At 35.5% G+C, this 21,741-nt stretch overlaps 1 long non-coding RNA gene across 3 annotated transcripts in view; it reads right to left on the reverse strand.

Annotated features, from left to right (window-relative positions):
- Window positions 1-21,741, reverse strand: part of LOC307180738 — a 734,518-nt gene that overhangs the window by 235,360 nt on the left and 477,417 nt on the right. For all 3 annotated transcript variants that reach the window (XR_013825766.1, XR_013825767.1, XR_013825768.1), the window contains one exon: window positions 19,396-19,476. This is a non-coding gene — a long non-coding RNA (uncharacterized lncRNA). The remainder of the gene's footprint in view (window positions 1-19,395; window positions 19,477-21,741) is intronic.

Consider the following 21,741-nt stretch of genomic DNA (forward strand, 5'->3'; position numbering starts at 1 on the left):
ACGGGAGACACCCAGTAGACAGTTGGCCATACCAAACTGAAATTCTGGGGAGAGGTCTAGGGTGAAAATATAGATTTTAGAGCCATCCAAATAGATATGCTGTAACTTATCAAAAATACAATTTCTCCATATTAATATTAAAAATACATTATTAAATAGAGATAATGATTTTTTTTCTCTATTTCAGTAACTTTAGATCTCCCTGAAATGGGAATACATGTATACAAAACATCATTTTAGGAAAGCAGTCTCAGGTGCACATAAAATCATTATGCATATCACACACAGTTTTGTATATGAATAACATCCATCTAATAATACTGTCATATTTTATAATCAGGTGAATCAAATGGAATCTGGCTCTCACCACGTTGGTCACCAGGGCTGATTCTGATCATGTAACTAGCTAAGCAGGTGTCTATCTCCTTCCTCACTTCACTAGATGTCTCTCCCAAAGATATGTGCTCACTCAAATAAATAATCAGGTCGAAATTTAGTTAAGATTATACGTTAATCTTCTTATGGTAGCAAAATAATTGCATAGCCCTACTAGTCTTTGCTCTAATATTGTTTAGAAAGATTATAAAAAAGACATATCTTTTATGTTGCATAAATTCTGACTTCTCCCATGCTTATGAAAATATTTTTTTTCCTTGAGGGAGAAACAATAAAACAAGTTCCACATTTTTCAAGGGGGTGGATTCCTCAGTTTTACTTATTATTATCATGAAGCACTTTCATGTGCTCAAAGGAATTTTCTTTTTTTTTTTTTAACACTTTTAGTGGAGTATAATTGCTTTACAATGCTGTGCTAGCTTCTGCTATATAACAAAGTGAATCAGCTATATGTACACATATCCCCATATCCCCTCCCTCTTGCGATTCCCTCCCACCCTCCCTATCCCACCCCTCTAGGTGGTCACAAAGCACAAAGCTGATCTCTCTGTGCTATGCAGCTGCTTCCCACTAGCTATCTATTTTACATTTAGTAGTGTATATATGTCCATGTCACTCTCTCACTTCATCCCAGCTTACCCTTCCCCCTCCCTGTGTCCTCAAGTCCATTCTCTACATCTGCATCTTTATTCCTGTCCTGCCCCTAGGTTTTTCAGAACCTTTTTTTCTTTTTTTAAGATTCCATATATATGTGTTAGCATAAGGTATTTGTTTTTCTCTTTCTGACTTACTTCACTCTGTATGACAGACTCTAGGTCCATCCACCTCACTACAAATAACTCAATTTTGTTTCTTTTTATGGATGAGTAATATTCCACTGTATGTATGTGCCACATCTTCTTTATCCATTCATCTGTCGATGGACACAGGTTGCTTCTATGTCCTGCTATTGTAAATAGTGCTACAATGAACATTGTGGTACATGACTCTTTTTGAATTATGGTTTTCTCAGGGTATATGCCCAGTAGTGGGATTGCTGGGTCGTATGTAGTTCTATTTTTAGTATTTAAAGGAACCTCCATACTGTTCTCCATAGTGGTTGTATCAATTTACATTCCCACCAACAGCGCAAGAGGGTTCCCTTTAATTTGTTATCTTTTTAGGCTTGTATCAAAGTCTTAGATTCTTGTCTCCCTGTTAACTTTGCATAATGAAAAATGATGGTGCTATTATTTCTACAGGTTTAGGATCAAAGTTCTCTCCTGATGATCATTACTTTCTTGTATATTTTGGCCTCAAAAACATCGTTTCCCCAAATTCCAGCATACTAAGACATGATAATAAGGGATTATTCATATATAAAATCCCCAAAAGTGTTTTTTATCAAAATTACACATTTTTATCCCTATTACACCACACTGGGAGGCACGTCTTTTTCTTTCATTCCCTTCTTTCTTCTTCCTTTTTTCCTCACAATCTGTTTGTAATGTTCTATTTGTCCAGTTAATGGAGATTTTAATTAAACAAGAGCACAATTTCAGCAATGATTTCCAATTAAAATTATGAATTCCAAACTATTCATGATCAACTAATTCCATAAGCTGATTTATTTTAAAACAAATGATTAAAATCATACATAACTCTACTTGTTTGAAATGAATTTGATGGCATATACAATTCTTGACATCAACGTGCTTATTCTTCCAATGCCTTATTCATTAAAGAACAATAGAATGTTCTTTTGTTGCTGATTGGCACGGAATTATTATCTTTTCAAGTGTCAAACTAAGGTCATAGTTATGAGTGTACATAGCTAATGTGTTTTGTGTAAGTGCACACTTTGATGTATTTGCTGTATAGATTTTCTGTAAGCTCATATATGCAGATCCTAATTAATCCAGAGAGTTGTGGATAGGAGAGCTTACAGTATTCTAGATCACAAATCATAGAAGAGTCACAGGTGATATGAGGTAAAAGAATCTGAAACAAAAAGACATATATGTACATATAACTGAATCACTTTGCTGTACACTTAAAACTAACACAACATTGTAAATCGACTATACTTCAATTTAAAAAAAAAAAAAAGAAGAAGAAGAAGAGTCCCAGGTGAGAAAATACAGCCCAGAAGGCTGAAATTCTGAGGCTGAAGTCCTACTCTCATGCATACAAAACTAAATCTTTCTCCTTATTTATTTTTATTTACTGGGGTGTAATGCTCTAGAGAAAAATGAAATAAAATTAAAATCACTTCTGAGCCCAGTGTCAATCATTACAGCACTAAGCTTAAAAGAAATTTTTATCCGCAATAAGATTTGCCATTTGTCTGTTTTACAAAACCAAACATTCCTCTCTTGTTTCTCTAACACCAAATAGACAAGCACAGGTTGAAAGAGTAGGATTAGTATTTCTGCTGTAAGGCCTTATTACTGAACCTCAGTTTTCACTAAAATGTATGCCTAGGCTGGAATGCAACATCATAATTATCTTCATACCTTTGCACATAAGGCAGGAGGATGTGAAGGGACTGAAAGGCCCTTTTTACAGTGCAATGCTTTCCTTTTATCAGGATACAACTGATCAAATAGTGTTTAATCCCTTTCCTGAAGGAACACTACCAGTGTTCACTGGGGAATTTTGTCTTATTTTTACTGGTCCTTATACTTGAAAAGTCAAATACAAGAACAATGAATGGAAACTGAATAAAAACATATAGATATAAGAAAAATTCTTAAAATAATAGCTAAATCTATATGCAGAGCTGGCCCTAGACAAAACTTCAGCATATAAGAAAAAAATGGTGAGTGTCCTTGACCCAATGCTCAGCTCATGGTAATTTCTTGCTAAAATTTCCCCCAGAAACTTTATTTTTCTTCTTCCAGCTTTTTTCCCTACTCACAGACACGTTTACACCATCCTCCAGGTATCCCCACAGTATCTTTACTCTGCATGCCTCTACCACTCTCTAATCAAATTGACTCCCACCAGATAATTTCCTATATTCTTTCTTGGAAAACCTATTTTCAATAGATTATTTTGTTGGAAAGGACCTGACCAATTAATTCTCACTTAAGGTTTAACAACACTTCATAGCTTAATACATTATTCCTCCCAAAGCTAAATATTAGCAACTTAATAGGAACCATCAAAATTTCAAGTCAAAAGAGTGATTAATGATTATTACAGGCACCAGTAGGGAGCTATTTGGGGATGCAATACCATTATTGTAAGGAACACAATATCCTTACAATCCCTCTATCGACACTCATGGACAGCAATATATTCCAGAGGGCCTTTAAAACACTAAACACACAGCTTAGGATATAATAAAAAATTGGGCTAACACTGCATAGATTGTATTCAAATAATGAAATATATCATATGTTCCTTCTGCTTCGCTTTGGGGTTAGCAGTGGTAGTCTTTAAGTGGTTATGTTCCTCAATTCTTCCCCCTACGTTCTGAAAGTATTGTGATCAGTAATCCTGTTAATAGCTGGTTCTGTAGTTAATTGGTTTCTTTTTTTGGGGATATGTGAAAAAGTTTGCAAACATCATGGTTTGAGAGATGCTCTCAAATTTGCAGTGACTAAAATTTCCACTGACCCCACTGATACTCGAAAACTGCTAGTTTCACACCATTCTAATTAACACTAATACCGTTTCCTGAGTAAACTGATTGTACTTCCAACTTAATCAGGCTCTGGCAATAGGAATAGTAAACATAAAAGGTAATGTCTAGAGCTGATTTTTTTTTTCCCTTCTTTTTGCGGTATGCTGGCCTCTCACTGTTGTGGCCTCTCCCGTCGCAGAGCACAGGCTCCAGACGCGCAGGCTCAGCGGCCATGGCTCACGGGCCCAGCCGCTCTGCGGCATGTGGGATCCTCCCAGACCAGGGCACGAACCCGCGTCCCCCGCATCGGCAGGCAGACTCCCAACCACTGCACCACCAGGGAAGCCCTAGAGCTGATTTTTAAAGAGCCTCTTTCTTTTTCTTGGGATCTGCCTGCATGAGACAGAGATTGTTTGCTCTTCTGTTGTTTTTTTAAAATCACATCTAAGAGGCTCCTTATATTACACCGTTATTCCCTTGCTTGTGCTGGCTGTTCCTTCCAACTTCAAGTCCTCCTCTCTCCCAACTACTTAGTCAATTCAGCCTGTTGAGGCACCCTATAAACCTGAAGATGACTGCTGCCTTGCACTGGCATCTTTCACAGCGTACTGTGTTCTAAGATAAACTAAATGCCATTTGTTTTAATGCTTACTATATGCTCTATCTCATTTCTTTCTTACAGAAACCTGTGAGTTACATATTAACCTCATTTTACACAGATAAGACTCAAAGAGGTTAAGTCATCACCCAAGGTCATAGGCCTTAGTAACAAGCAGGGCTTAGATTAAAACCCTGGATCTGGATCGTCTGATTCTGTCTGACTATACATACCATTTACACAAATGGACTTTCTCCTGCCACTTGAATCTCTGTATTGCTTGCCCCATCTGTGCAAATGTATCCATCTTTCTCAAATGTTCTCATTCATTTAAATTACCCAAATTCTGGCCCAGCTGGATTCAGAGATAACCTAATGAGGCAGTTGTCTTTCCTCATTGCCCCAAGTGACTTGTAGAGTGTTTGGAAGAAGCACAGACTAAACAGAGCGACCTCAAGAGTTCCTGTGACAAGAGCCCTCACTCATTTGTTCCTCTGCTGAGGCAGGGATTTAAAGTGGTATCAATAAAGGCAACTGGTACTCTAATGTTCCAGCAGCCTCGGAGGCCGGTAGGAACAGAGTCTGGAAGGCAGTGAAGCATTTCCCTGGCACTATCAAATAGGTAGATGTGGTGTTACATGGGCCGAACACATGGACAAGAATTTTAACTTTTTATGCACGTGGTTTAGCATCATATGGGTAGGTTCCTACACTGGACAAACTGATGTGCAAGGAAAAAAATAAAGATCCATTTATTCAAAGTTGAAAGGTAATATCTCAGAAATGTTCATATTAATAAACTAAAGCAAAAATCTTCCTTATCACTAGCAATAAGTATAAAGTGTTCCCATGATCAAGGCTTTCTTCTGCTTTTTCTCTTGCCTGGTACTCCATATCTAATTTCTGAATATTACGCTGAATTCAACAATTATCATTCTCAGATTATGCTGCCCTCTATTTTTAGAGCACTTTCCCAGGAAACCTGTACAACATTGCTCTTGTGTAAGTGATGACTAACTCATTCATTTGAATGAGGACCACTCAGCAGCATCGTCTTCATGACCATCTAAAAGTAATTTTTCACCAAGGTTGGCTCTACCGTGTCATTATGGAGTATCCCATATGCAGACCGTCTGTCCAAATATAGAGGATTTTAACTTTCTCCACCACTGAAAATCTTCTATATCACACACTCTTCATAGAAAATATGTTAAACTGAGAAAAGAGAGGTAGTAGGAAACCCAAGAAGCATGAAGTCATAACAGATCATTCTCATAGTCTGTTGGTCTCTGTAACTTGCCTCCAGGCCTCTAGGATTGTCATTTGATGCCAGAGACCCAACATCCTCTTGTAGACCCTTATTGGAAGAGCATTATATCTGTTTTTTTTTTGAACATCAACTCAAAAGTGGGGTCACTGGGGTCACTGGTCCTTTGATGCTCATAGAAGGAGGCAAGAGGCTAAGAGTCCTGGGATATGAGGAAAGTGTTTTTTCAAGAAAGTTTCTCCCTATTCTGACATCCATGGTCAACATTGTTTATTTTGTCCCTTGATTTGACTTGTTACTTTTCCTTTTGGATTCCCTGGTTCTGGGTTTTTGGATAGTGTCTCTTATTGGCTAGTTCTTGATCCTGACCTATTCTTTTCCATCAAAACTTCAGAACCTGGCCTGAGTGTTAGATTTTCTCCTTTCATGGTAATATCTTAAATGTAGGTAAGGTATATTATTCTGCATCAAGAATGGAAACAGAAGAAAAAAATGAATGGTTGGAGGATATGGGTAGGTGTGGGGGCAGATTAAGGGGAGCCAAAGGAAATTACCATTGCTTATGCTCTCGACATGGCAGCCATTTTGGAGAGAGAAAAACAAGAGAGAATTCTGTTTGTTTATTTTTAATTAATGTAATGGCCAAAATTTATAAGCACCTTAATAACAGGATTTGCCTTCAACTATTTCAGTAATCATCATTGGATTTGCCTGTGTGCACCTGTCTTCACATACTATCTTTTCAACTCAAGGTGGAAATATTATAAGATCTTTTCTTCCTAGAGATATCTTTTCCTCAGTAGATTTATATGAATAATAAACAAGAGATACATGCTTTCTTACTGGAGATAATTTTAGCATCAATTTATGCAAATATTATTGCCAATGCTCATGTATGTAACCAGGTATCTAATCATCTGGTCAGAGAATTCTTTTTCTGAAAGTAAAAATTTAATACATTTATTGAGTGTTTATTTATATGTTGTTATTTATATGATAGACAATGTGTGCCAGACACCCTTGTTTCACCACATACACCAGTCAGATGTAGGTAATTTTTAGAGGCCATTTATGTTCATTACACAGAGTCAGCTATATCTGCATGGCTCAGGAGAAAGGAAGAGAGTGGCATATTGACTCTATCTTAATATATACTTTTATAATGATTGTACTGTAAATATCCCAGGAGAATCATTATTAAAGTAGTATAGCTGCCACCTTTTACCATGTACAGAGTAAGATAATTAGTTTGGAAAATAAAAATTTTAAAAAGCTGATGCTCAGAGATGTTAAGTGACTTGGACAAGGTCATACACCCTGCACGAGGTCGTGAGAAAAGATTGACTGAATGAAAATTAGGGAAGTTACTTACATGCTTCTCACACATTCTAAAACACAAGACTAGAATGTCTTGAAACTGCTGTCATCACACTAGTAATTTAGTTACCTTTTGCTAACTCCTTTGTTTTTTGGGAAACATATGTTTTTGAAACTTTGGACAAATGAATTAAGAGGTTATTTTTATTAAATGCAAACAAATTAATGAGGTTTTCTAAATGAAAACCAATGTAATATGTTATTATTTTATTTAATTTAATCATAACTCAGTTTTAGTATGATATTTAATGGGAATGATTAAATATAATAGCAGAACCATCTATCATAGGCTGCCTCAGAAAATATTTAGTTGTTGTGGAGATCTGTAGAGGCAATTAAAATGCCCCACAAACAGATGGAAAGAGGGAAAGGTGCAGCCAAAAGATAAAGTACCATTAATAAGATCCCTAGTGTGATAAATATTAAGGGGAAGATGGTTCTAACAAATCCTGATAGAAATTTTGAAAATACATTGAAACTCAAGAAAATTAATCACATTACATTGGTGAGATAGTCACTAGGCCCTGATATTCTGCCCCACCTTTTTTAACTCTACCAAAATCAAAAGCCAGACAATATTGACTTTTAATAAATAAGGTATGTTTCATGAATCTACTTTGCTATTATTCAAAAGCATTACATATGAGGTCATTAAGACCCCATGAAAAATCTGCAAACATTCTTACTTATTGGGCTGAAAGAGTGTTGTCCACCTGCTGCAAACGCTTTCATATAAATCCAAATATTACTAAATTTCTTGAAATAAAAATAAATTAAGGGAGCTTTCTGAGTAAGTTGGAGGAGAGTAAGCTAAAGTAAAATTGAAAAACAAAGAGAAATGAAAACTAGTTATGTAGCTCTTATATTATGAATACTATCATAACCCAAGGTAACATATGCCATTATATATAAATTGTAATAACCATTGCTACGATGGAGAAGAGACTGCAGAATAAAATAAAACCCATCTAAATACAGGCTACATATATATGGCACCAAATATTCTAAATTTCATTATAGGTAATGAAGTAAACAGTAATGTAGGGATTCACTATATGCTTCGAGAATTTAATTTGCAGTTTTTCAGTTTAATTCAACAATGACTAGGTATTGAGTATCATTAAGATAAAGAAGATTTGAGCTAGATATTGTGATGGACACTACTAAGAATGAATAAATTAGTCTCTGCTTTCAAAGATCTCTTAGAATTAGACTGGGTTAAGTTGAAATATAAGACATGCACATAAATAATTACATTACTAAACAAACCAGGATAAACAGCCAAGAATAGCTACGAACTACTTTTGCAAATTAGTAAATAAATAAAATGTGTTCAAAGTCTATATATTAAAATGTATTTTTGAGTTGGTCAGTTATTGCTGCATAATAAGCAACCATGAAAATCTTACTGGCATTTATTTATTTCACATGGTTGTGAATCAGTTAGGGACTAGCTAATCTAGTATAGTACAGGCTATTCAGCTTTATGGGAATTGGCTGGGATTTCTTAAACATCTTTCAGTTGACTAATGGTTATCTACCCTAGGCTAAGCCTAGCTGTGGCAGCTTAGCTGAGGCAGCTCCTCTCTATATGTCTTTCATCCTCCTCCTGGGTCTAGCAGGGTAACTAGGTATGTTCTTCTCATGGCAGTTCTATGAGAACAAAGAGAGCAAGCCTAACTCTGGAAACACGAATCAAGTCCCTCTCTCTATCACATTTCCTAAAATCACATGGGCCAAAGCATGTCACAGCCAAGCCCAGAATGACAGTAGGAAGGCACTGCACAGTTCATGGCAAACGATGTGATTATATAATCTTATCACTGGTGATAGAAGAAAGATTTAGAATAATACAATCTACCACAAATATAAAGTTTTAAAACCAAGTTGTATAGGTGAAGGCACTGGCAGGCATATCATTGGAACAGAACTTACAGGCCAGATTAAGACATGGGAATATCAATTTAATTTATGATAAAGGGCATTATTCAAAACCAAAGTGGGTAAAGTGCAGGTTACTAAACAATAAACAAAAGATGTTGGGAACTTTAGCTCACAGTTTATAAAGAAATCAGGCTAGATCCTTACCCACATACAATACATCCAAATAAATTCCACATGGCTTAAAAAATGAAATATGAAAAATGCAATCATAGCATTTAGAAGAAAATGTAGGTAAAAATGAAATCAATCTTGAAAAGGGAAGGACCTTCTAATTCTCAAAGGAAAAGAAATCAATAGATTTCAAAACATAAATAAAATGAACACTAATAGCAACAAAATTAAAGGGCAAACAGAAAATAGACAAAAGCTCATAATCTTTATACATTGAGCTTTTTAAAAAAAGTTCATAATAAACTACTAACACTCAAACTAAAAATGGACAAAAAAACAATAACAAAAAGCAATTCATGAGTGACATGAGGGAAGTTGGTGGAGTAGGATATTTCAGGAATTCATCCTTCCACGGAAATAACAAATGAACTGTCAGGAACTATCTAAAGCAACTATTTTGGAACTCTGAATTGAATATAACACTTGCAGCATCCAGGGGAGAGCTTGATGAAAGCTTGATGAAGAGGATGGTAAATTTCAGTCAATTTTGGCTGTTATAGTTACTAGCTACTATCCTCCATCCACCAACCCCATGGCAGGCAGCTATGTAGACTATATCCCATGTTTCTGATACAACTTGCTAGAGTCAGATGGACAGTAAACATTTGTTCCCCAGGGATACATATTTTGCAATTTGATTGCTGATTGCTGCTTTTTATCACTGAGGGACTGGCATAGAGATCAGTCACTGTTTCAACACCAAAGGGCTAACATGCCTTCCTAGCCACAAGGGGATTTAAAGACACAAGACTCCTCTTCCACCCTATTGAGAGCCAGATATTTAAGGAAATCTTGTCAGGTCACTGGCTGATTGCAGGAAAAAAAAAAAGTGAAAGAGAAACTTCAGTGGCCACCCACAACAAGGATACACAATTTACAAAACTAGTTCATAAAATCATCAAAGGATGGTTCCAGCCCTCAAACAGCAAAAAAACAACAATCAGGGAGGAATGAGAGAATTAGATTTCCAGAGTTACCACAACATAATACTCAGAATGTTCAAATCTCAACAAAAATTTACAAAGCATACACAGGAATTTTAAAGAATAGCCTATTCACAGGGAAAAAATAATTTGACAGAAACTATCACCCAGGAAGTCCAGACATTGGAAATATTAGTCAAAGAAGTTAAATCAACTATATTAAATATATTTGATAAGGGAAACCATGAAAAAAGAACTAAAGGAAATCAGGAACACAAATGTCTGAACAAACTAAGACATTAGGAGCAGAGTATCTTTTTTTTTTTTTTTTTTTTTTTTTTTTTTTTTTTTTTTTTGGTGGTACGCAGGCCTCTCACTGTTGTGGCCTCTCCCATTGTGGAGCACAGGCTCCGGACGCGCAGGCTCAGCGGCCGTGGCTCACGGGCCCAGCTGCTTCACGGCATGTGGGATCTTCCCAGACTGGGGCACAAACCCATGTCCCCTGCATTGGCAAGCAGATTCTCAACCACTGCGCCACCAGGGAAGCCCACAGAGTATCTTTATAGTATTGAAATTAAGTTGGTATTATTTGAACTAGAATGCTCTAAATTTAAGATGTAAATTGTAATCCCCAAAGTAACCAATAAGAAAATAATTTAAAAACATACAAAAAAGGAAAAAAGAAAGAGATCAAAATGGTACACTATGAAAAGTAAATTTTATAAGGTCAGTAACGGAGGAAGTGAAGAACAAAAATATATGACATGCAGAAAAAAAATAGCTAAATTGCAGAAATAAATCCTTCTTTAATACATTTAAATGTATTAAATTCTCCTATTAAAACACAGAGATTGGCAGATTGGATTAGAAGGATAGAAAATAATATTCCATTCAAATAGTAACCAAAAGAGAGCTGTTCAGACAAAATAGACATTAAGTCAGAAAAGATTACAAAACAAAAGAACAGGTCAATACAACAAGATATCTAAAAATTATAAACATGCACAACCTAACAAAGAAGCTCCAAAATATATGAAGAAAAATTGACAGAATTGAAGGGGAAAATAGAAAATTCTACAATTGTTTGAAATTTTAATACCCCACTTTCAATAATGGATAGAACAACCATATATAAAATCAATAAGGATATAGAAAACTTTAACTACACCATTAGCCAATTAGAACTAACAGAGAGAGACCATTTCACCCAATAACAGCAGATACACATTTTCCTTAAGTTTACATGAAAAATTCTCCAGGGTAGACAATACTTAGGCCACATAAATTTAAAATGTTTGATGTCTTAATAAATGTCTTAATAAATTTAAAATGTTTGAAATCATACAAAGTATCTTTTCTGATAACAATGCAAAGAAACTAGAAATCAACAGCAGAAAGAAACAAAAATATCCACAAATATGTGGAAATTAAACAACACACTTATAAACAACCAGTGAGTAAAAAAAGAAATCATAAAGGAAATTAGAAAATACCTTGAGACAAATGAAAATGAAAACAGAACATATCAAAACTTATAAGCTGCAGTGAAAGCAGTACTATAAGAGAAATCTATAGTTTTAAATGCATACATTAAAAAAAGAAGAAAGAGTTCAAATCAAGGACCTAACTATGGATCTTAAAGAACTAGAAAAAGACCAAACTAAACCCAAAGGTAGCAGAAGGAAAGAAATAATAAAGGTTAAGTGGAGATAAATAAAATAGAGAATAGAAAAACAATAAAATATTCAACAAAACCAAAGGTGGTTCTTTGAAAAGACTAACAAAACTAACAAAACTTTAGCTACATTTAGTATGAAAAAACAAGAAAACTGAAATTACTAAAAGCATAAATGAAAATGGGGATATTACTAACAAAATTACAAAAATAAAATGGTTATGAGAGAATACTATGAACAATTGTATACCAACAATAGATAACCTTGATGGAATGGAACAATTCCTAGAAACACACAAACTATGAAAACTGACTCAAGAACAAATAGAGGGACTTCCCTGGAGGTCCAGTGGTTAAGACTCCGGGCTTCCATTGCAGGGGGCATGGGTTCGATCCTTGGTCGGGGAACTAATATCCCGTATGCCACAACGCACGTCCAAAAAAAATTAAAATAAATAAATTAATTAAGTAAGTAACACAGTACTTTAAAAAAAGAAAAAATAGAAACTCTGACTAGACCTATAACAAATAAGGAGTTTGAATCCATAATCAAAAACCTCTAATACAGAAAAGCCTAGGACCAGATGACCTCACTGTTGAATTCTATGAAAGCTTTAAAAAGGATATAACACCAATTTTTCTCAAATTCTTCCAAAAAATTGAAGAGAAGGGAACACTTCCTAATTCAATCCATGGGGACAACATTATCCTGATAACAAAATCAGACACAGTACAAGAAAAGAAAACCATAGACTAATATCCCACGTGAATATTGATGTAATACTTCTCAACTAAATATTAGCAAATCAATTAAGCAGCATGTTAAAAGGATTATATATCATGATAAAATGAGAATTATTGCTGAAATGCAAGGATAATTCAATATACAAAAATACTACATTAAGAGAATTAAAGAAAAGAATCACATGATTATCTCAATTGATGCAAAGAAAGCATTTGACAGAATACAACACCTATTTGTGATTAAAAAAATACTCAGTAAACTAGGAATATAACTTCCTCAGCATAATAAAGAACACATATGAAAAACACAAAGCTATCACCATAATACTCAAAGCTGAAAGAAAACAAGCTTTTCCTCTGACATCACAAGCAAGACAAAGATCTTTCGCCACTTCTATTCAACATAGTAATGGAATTTCCAGCCAAGAAAAGAAATAAAAGACATTCAAATTGGAAAGGAAAAAGTAAAATTCTCTGTTTATAGATAACATGATCTTATATGTAGAAAATCCCTAAAGATTACACACACACACACAAAGTTAGAACTAATAAATTTAGCAAAGTTACAAAGTTACAAAGATACAAAATCAAAAGACAAATACAAGTTGTATTTCTTATACTAACAATGAAAAATCTGTAAAGGAAATTTTAAAAATTATTTATAATAGGATCAGTAGGAATAAAATATTTCTGAATAAATTTAAACAAAGAAGTGAAAGAGTTTTTCATTGAAAATTACAAAATATTGCTGAAAGAAATTAAAAATGACCCAAATAAAAAGAAAGACAACCTGGGGGTGGTGGCCAAGATGGCTGAGCAGGAAGGCCTGAGCTCAATTCCTCCCACAGGTAGACCAAAATTATAGCTATTAACAGAGCAACTATCTATGAAAACGACCAGCAAAAAGATTTTCTGCAACTAAAGATATAAAGAAGGAATCATAGTGAGACAAGTAAAAATGATGGAGATGCAGTATGGTCAAGACCCACACCCCGAGGTAGGCAACTCACAAATGGGAGAATAATCACAACTGCAGAGTTTCTCCCCCAAAAGTGAGGAATCTGAGCCCTATATTGGGCTCTCCAGCCCAGGGGTCCTGCACTGGGAAGATGAGCCCCCAGAATGTCTGGCTTTGAAGGCCAGAGGGACATGAAGACAAGAGAGTCAGAGGGCTATAGGAAACAAAGAGTCCACTCTTAGAATGGCAAGAAAATCTCACACTCTCCGAGTTGCAGTGCAGAGGCAGTAATTTGAAAGGAGCCTAGTCAGACCCACTTGCTGATCTTGTAGAGCCTCCTAGAGAGGCAGAAGGCAACTGGGAAACCCCTGTGGACACAGACACTTCTACTACTAGAGCAGCCATTTGGGGGGGTTTGTTCTACCAGGAGGACACTGGTGCTGGCAAGCACCATACTGGATTCCTCCCTCTAGCATATTAGCACCAGGGCTTACCTGCCCAACAGCGGCCAGCAACAGTACCAAGGTGCCTGGGCCCAAGTAGGCAGCTGCCTGCGGACCTGGCCCCACCTACCTGTGGGCCAGCACCAGGCTTGAGACCCCCACCAGCCCAGCAGCCAGTGAGGTGTTGTGACCCAGCCTTGCCCACCAGTGTGTCAGCATAATCCCCAAACCCCAAGCCCTGCAGCCAGCCACCCCCAGAACCCAGTCCCATAAAACAGGGTGCCAGAACCAGCTCTGAGCCTTGGCCCATGGGCCATGCAGCCAGCTACATGGGGAACCAGTTCCACCCTCCAGTGGTTGGGCGCCAACTCCAAGTCCCCCTGAGCTACACAAACAGCCATCCAACAAGTCTACCATGCCTTCTAGTGGGCCTGCAGCCACTGCATGAGGCAAAATCTTGCAGCCAACCAGGCCAGGGCCAGTCCTGCCTACCAGCATGCCCACATTAGTCAGCCCCACCACAACAGAAGGGCACACACAACCCACATAGGGAGAACCCCTAGAATACAAAATTCTGGTGACCAGAGGGGAACATGCTTCTAGGCCTCATAGGACGTCTCCTACTTAGGACCACTTCTCCAAGATTGGGAAATGGATCCTACCTATCACATAGAAATAAACACAGAGAATTGGGCAAAATGAGGAGACAGAAGAAAATGTTCCAAAGAAAGGAATAAGACATAATATCAGAAAAAGAACTAAGAGTGGAGATAAGAAACCTAACATGCACATGGACTGGAATAATTAATATTGTTAAAATGACCATACTACCCAAGGCAATCTACAGATTCAGTGCAATCCCTATCCAAATAACAATACCAAGGGCATTTTTCACAGTACTAGAACAACAAATAATTCTAAAATGTGTATGGAAACACAAATGACTCTGAATAGCCAAAATAACCTTGAGAAAGAAGAACAAAACTGAAGGTATCATGTTAACTGATTTCAAACTATACAACAAAGCTATAGTAATCAAAACAGTTATGGTACTGGCACAAAAACAGACACATAGACCAATGAAACAGAAGAGAGAGCCCAGAAACAATCCACACTTATGAGGCCTGTTAATCTAAGACAAAGGAGGCAAGAATACAGAATAGGGAAATGACAGCCTCTTCAATAAATGGTGTTGGGAAAACTGAACAGCTACATGCAAAAGAATCAAACTGGTCTACTTGCTCAGACCATATACAAAAATGAAATGGATTAAAGACCTATATGTAAGACCCCAAACCATAAAACTCCTAGAAGAACATAGGCAGTAAGTTCTTTAACATCAGTCTTAGCAATATTTTTTCCAATATGTTTCCCCAGGCAAGGAAAAGGAAAATAAACAAATGGAACTTCATCAAAGTAAAAAGCTTCTACAGAGAAAAGGAAACCATCCACCAAACAAAAAGAGAACCTATTGAATGGAAGGAGATATTTGTAAACAATATATCTCTGATAAGGGGTTAATACCCAAAATATAAAAAGAACTCACAACTCAACATCAAAAAAACAAACAACCACAATCGGGTTGAAAAATGGGAAGAGTAAACGAATAGATAGTTTTCCAAAGAAGACATGCAGATGGCTAACAGGCACATGAAAAAATGCTCAACATCACTAAACATCAGACAAATGCAAATCAAAACCACGTAAACTACCTCACACTTGTTAGAATGACTATCATCAAAAAGACAACAAATGACAAATGATGGTGAGGATGTGGAGAAAAGAAAGCTTTGTGCACTGTTGGTGGCAATGTAAATTAGTGCAGCCACTATGGAAAACAGTAGGTTTCTCAAAAAAATCAAAAATAGAACTACCGTATGATCCAGCAATTCCGCTTCTGGGTATTTTTTCAAAAAAAAACCCAAAAACAATAATACAGAAAGTTATATGAACCTCATGTTCATTGCAGAATTATTTACAATAGCCAAGATATGGAAGCAACCTAAGCGTTCATTGATAGATGAATGGATAATGTAGACATGGTACAGACACACACAGACACACACACACACACACACACACACACACACACACACACGCAATGGAAGCCATAAAAAGAATGAAATCTAGCCATTTGCAACAACATGGATGGACCTACAGGGTATCATGTTAAGTGAAATAAGTCAGAGAAAGACAAATACTGGATGATTTCACTTATATGTGGAATCTAAAAACCAAAACAAACAAACAAACAAACATGATAAAACAGAAACAGACTCATAGATACAGAGAACGAACTGGTGATTTTCAAAGGGGAAGTCGGTGAAGGCACAAGTGAAATAGGTGAGGGAGATTAAGAGGTACAAACTTGCAGTTATAAAATAAATAATTCATGCAGGAAAAAAGATAACTCATGTTCACAAATTGGAAGACTTAATATTATTAAGATGAAATTCTTCTCAAAGTGATCTACAGAGCAGACCATTGTAAAGTGAGCAGCATTCTAAAGTAGACAAATCCCCTACTTTTTCAAAGTGAAAAATCAAACCACCAGAGAAAAATGGATGACTATGTTTCAATCACATATCAGCTATATATTCTTTTGAATTGCAGTTGCAGAGATGGGTTCCTATCTGTAAATTAGGATGGTCCTTTTACAGGCTATTGCTGTATTCCTTGTGTCTGGCTAAGGGACTACTTAGAATCACCTTCTGCACAGAGATTAGGAGAGTTACATCATTCTGATTTGACTTTATATTAACTTCTGTTGGGAAGTAGGGACATGGACCTCCTAACTATACTGACAACATAAATGATCTTTTCTCTTTCATTCCCCATATCCATTCTTATATTTGTCAATGCTTAGACCAATCATCTACATAATTGACTCAGTACCCTCCTTCCTTTTAATCAGCTTGTTGTAGTCTTGAGTGTAAACACTGACTATTCCATTTTCTAGTTGCTCATCCTAATAAAGTCTGAGATATGAAAGTAATCTGTACAGCTAAAGATGGCAAAGGGGGCCTCCAGTGAATATGGTGGAGTAGATTCATGTTATTATAGCTTTGATAGGAAAATACAGAAAATCAAAAAGATATGGCTAAGCTTAACAAAGGGATCAATCATGCACCAGAAACAGAACTGAAATGTAATCAAGTGAGCAAAGCTGAAGTCACAGCACTTCAAGGCTCCAAGCCTGAAAGCAAGCACTGGTTTCCAGGAGTCAGAATAGTGAAGAGTGAGACTAAAATTGCTCTACTCATTATAAAGGACTGACAATGAGAAATACAAAATCTTTGGAAATGACCAATAGAAATACTAATCGGCAAATCTTGTGGGATACCGCTAAAATGGTATTTGGGACAAATTTATAGGAGTAAATGCATTTGTTAAAATAAAAAAAGTTGTAAAAAGGAAGCTATAAAATTAACAGAATATACCTATAGAAAAATGTAACAGAGGAAGTAATGGAATAGAAAACAAATAGTACTGAGAATTAACAAAACCAAAATCTGGTTCCCTTAAAAAAATAAAAAGACTGGTAAGAGTTTCACAAAACTAATAAAGAAGGACAGAAGTCATGCATTAAAAAAAATTAGAAACCAAAAAGGGAATATAACTGCAGAGAAAACAGAGCTAAATAATCATAAGAATATATTATAAACAATATTATACCAATAAATTTAAAACCTTCAACAAAATGAATAATTGCTTAGAAAGTATAAATGACCAAAACTGACTGATAAAAACAGAAAGCCTGAATAAATCAATAACCATTAAATAAATTATATCAATAATAAAAAAATCACCAGGCAAAAAAATGACACTAGCCCCTAGTGATTTTAACAGGTGACTTTTATCAAAAATTCAAGGGAACAAGAATCTCTATTTTATGTGAAATATTCAGAGAACAGAGAAGTAAAGAAAACCCTAAGTCACCACTCATTAGTAAAGTTGTATGGCAAAGGGAAGACATACACTACCTTTGAGAATGTAAATAACTGCATGTACAAGTCTCCAACTTACGATGGTTCAACTTATGAGTTTTGACTTTAAGATAGTGCAAAAGTGATACGCATTCAGTAGGAACTGTACTTTGAATTTTGATCTTTTCCCAGGCTAGTGATATGCAGTGCAATAGTCTCTTGTGATGCTGGGTGGCAGCAGCTCCCAGTCAGCCCGGAGATCACAAGGGGAAACAACCGATACATTTACAGCCATTCTGAACCCATACAACCATTCCGTTTTTCACTTTCAGTATATTATTCAACAAATTATATGAGATATTCAATACTTTATTATAAAATAGGCTTCGCATTAGATGATTTTGCCCAACTGTAGGCTAATGTAAGTGTTCTGAGCACTTTTAAGGTAGGCAAGGCTAAGCTATGATGTTTGGTAGGTTAGGTGTATTAAGTGTATCTTCAACTTATGATATTTTCAACTAATGATGGATTTATCAGGATGTAACCCTATCATAATATGAGGAAGATCTGTACATTATTTGGATGGCAACTTGGCAATATCTAGCAAATTTGATGATAGATATACCCTTTGATCCAACAATATCAGTACTAGGTATAAAACTAGAGAAACACCTCACACGTTTGTAAAATATATCCCTACAATACTTTTTTCTTTTGCCTGTAGAGCTGTTAGAAATACCTAAAAAATCAAAAGAATCTAAAATCCATCAACAAGAGAACAAAGTGTGGAATATTCAAACAATGGAACATAGTAATTAAAATGCAAGAAGTAGAGCTACTTGTATGGATTTAAGCTCAAAAACATAAGTTTGAGCAACAAAATTAGGTTGCAGAATGATAGAATGATACTATTTATATGCAATTTATACACAATTTTAAAACATGCAAATAAATCTTATAAATTGGTATAGATACATGCATATGTATGAAAGTATATAAAATGAAGGCTGTTGGTCACCTCGAGGGAATAAGTGAAAGTAATAGGAACAGGAAAAACATCTCTCATATTTTACTTCTTTTACAAAATATCTGGATAAAATACCAAAAAATGGTAAGGCTTAGTGGTAAGCACAAAAATATTGATTTAGTTGTCATCTATTCCTTTCTAACAGCTAGATACATCTCAGAACTTTTAAAAAAGAGGGTAAAACACACAAGAATCATTGATATGGACTGTATGTAAGTCAAAGCATGGCGCTTGACAATTAGATATACTGGGTATATTTGATGAATGAGTGAATGAATGAATGAACTAACCTATAAAACTCAGCCATATAAATTAAAATTATTCCTCTTATCTTACCTTTATCACCCACAGGTCTTAACTTTATGTCTTCCATCTTGCATAAACAATATCTTTAGGAGGCACTCTAATTGAAGAAATCTAGAAACAAAAGTAAGAAAGAAAAATGAATCCTTTGCCATTTCACACTGAGTAACTGGCATCTCTACCACAGCACCCTTCCTTTGGAATAGTGATTTCTTTTTTTTTAATTTCCTATTGGGTTGTTCTATAGATTCCTCTGATTCTGATTCAAACACAAGTATTATTGTCTGAAACACGTTCTAAACCTCTCTCCTGAAGTGTGAGAACAAAATTGGATGTTCTTTATTGAAGGACATTAATGCATCACAGGAAAGAAAATTAACTCATACAACAATAAACTATTTCTCTTTTGTCAATAAATTCTGTCATCTTATTTATTACTGCACTGCTAAAGAGCTGCAAGTTTAAAAAAAGATATAATTATCATACTTCAATGCTGATTTGTTTCTCAAGATGACAAAAAAAAAAGAGGGCTTCAAAATGGCTGCTATAACTGTAAATAAATCGAAAATATTCTTCTAAAGATGTTGAAAACCGTACCTCATAACAAATGTTATTGTCTTGTAAAGGTAGTCTTAAAACAATAGATCACAGATATTCAGAGATAAAAAAGGAACATAAAAAGTCTAAATCTCTTTGTGTATATGTGTGTAATATATCTGCTTTTCTTTCTCTTTCCAGTTTGACAATCTTTTTTTCTTTTTCATTGAAGTGTAGATGATTTACAATGTTGCGTTAATTTCAGGTGTACAGCAAAGTGATTCAGTTATACGTGCATATATATCTATTTCTTTTTGGATTCTTTTCTCTTATAGGTTATTACAAAACACTGACTATAGTTCCCTATGCTATACGTCGGTCCTTCTTGGTGATCTATTTATATATAGTAGTGTGTATATGTTAATCCCAAATGCCTAATTTATCCCTCCCTGCCCTTCCCCTTTGGCAACCATAAGTTTGTTTTCTATATCTGTGGATCTATTTCTGTTTTGTGTATAAGTTCATTAGTATCCTTTTTTTACATTCCACATATAAGTGATATATGATATTTGTCTTTGTCTGGCATACTTCACTTAGTATGATAATCTCTAAGTCCATCCATGTTGCTGCAAATGGCATTATTTCAATCTTTTCTTTTAAATTTTTATTGGGGTATAGTTGATTTACAATGTTGTGTTAGTTTCAGGTGTATAGCAAAGTGAATCAGTTATACATATACATATATCCACTCTTTTTTAGATTCTTTTCTCATATAGTCATTACAGAGTATTGAGTAGAGTTCCCTGTGCTATACAGCAGGTTCTTATTAGTTATCTATTTTATATGTAGTAGTGTGTATATGTCAATCCAAATATCCCAATTAATCCCACCCCTCCCCTTTCCCCCCGGTAACCATAAGTTTGTTTTCTACATCTGTGACTCTATTTCTGTCATTCTTTTTTATGTTAATCAAAGCTAAATACCTTCTTTTCCAAAGATAATATGGGGCCCAGTGAAGGAAAGTGACTTGCCTTACATCATCCATCCATATAGTGGCAAAGTCTGGATCAGAATATTAGCCTCCTGATCCCTGGTTTAGTGCACTTTTCACAAATGTCTTATTCATAGTTATAACCATTTATTATTAGTTTTGAAAATTCAATGAGTGAAGAGGGCAGCCAGCAAGTATGCACTGTTGGAAGTACAGCACTGCATTTCAGACATTTAACTTCAATATAATCTGGGACTCAATTCAATTCATGCAGCACACAGAATAGAGTTTGGGCATCAATTTAAACTAAAGTAACCAGCTAGCTCCCAGAATAGTAGAAACAAACCTGGGCAATTTTACAGGCCTTTCATCAAAGAAAAAGTTCATTGAGGCTTCAGGGAAGAATGGAAATTTTGACTCATTTCATAACTTCAGAAATCTAACCCATGGTTCATTTGGTTGTATCTGCTCTCTATTTCTTTACTGTAGCAAATTTACTTTAAGAATGTAAAGGAACTTTTACTGGTCTCAAGCCTAGAAACACAGACACACACACATGCACACACAAACACACATACACAGAGAGTTGTCATATCAATTGTCTGATCTTATGCTTGTAAGGATTAAGGAGATATATCTAAATAGTCATAGTACTAGAAAGCTATTTTTTATTGGCCTTTGCTTAGTGTGATAAGTGTATTATCATGCAAGGGCACAATTATTATATCCAAAAAGAGGTGATGGGGTGAATGTGAATCTTCACGGCAATAGCATTTGCCTAAGATAAAATGTGGAGAGGAAAAGTAATGGCTATCCCTTAACATCAGTGCATCAGAGCCTGGGTTGCTTTG

This window comes from Stenella coeruleoalba, assembly GCF_951394435.1.
Source record: "Stenella coeruleoalba genome assembly, chromosome: X".
NCBI classification, from domain to species: domain Eukaryota; kingdom Metazoa; phylum Chordata; class Mammalia; order Artiodactyla; family Delphinidae; genus Stenella; species Stenella coeruleoalba.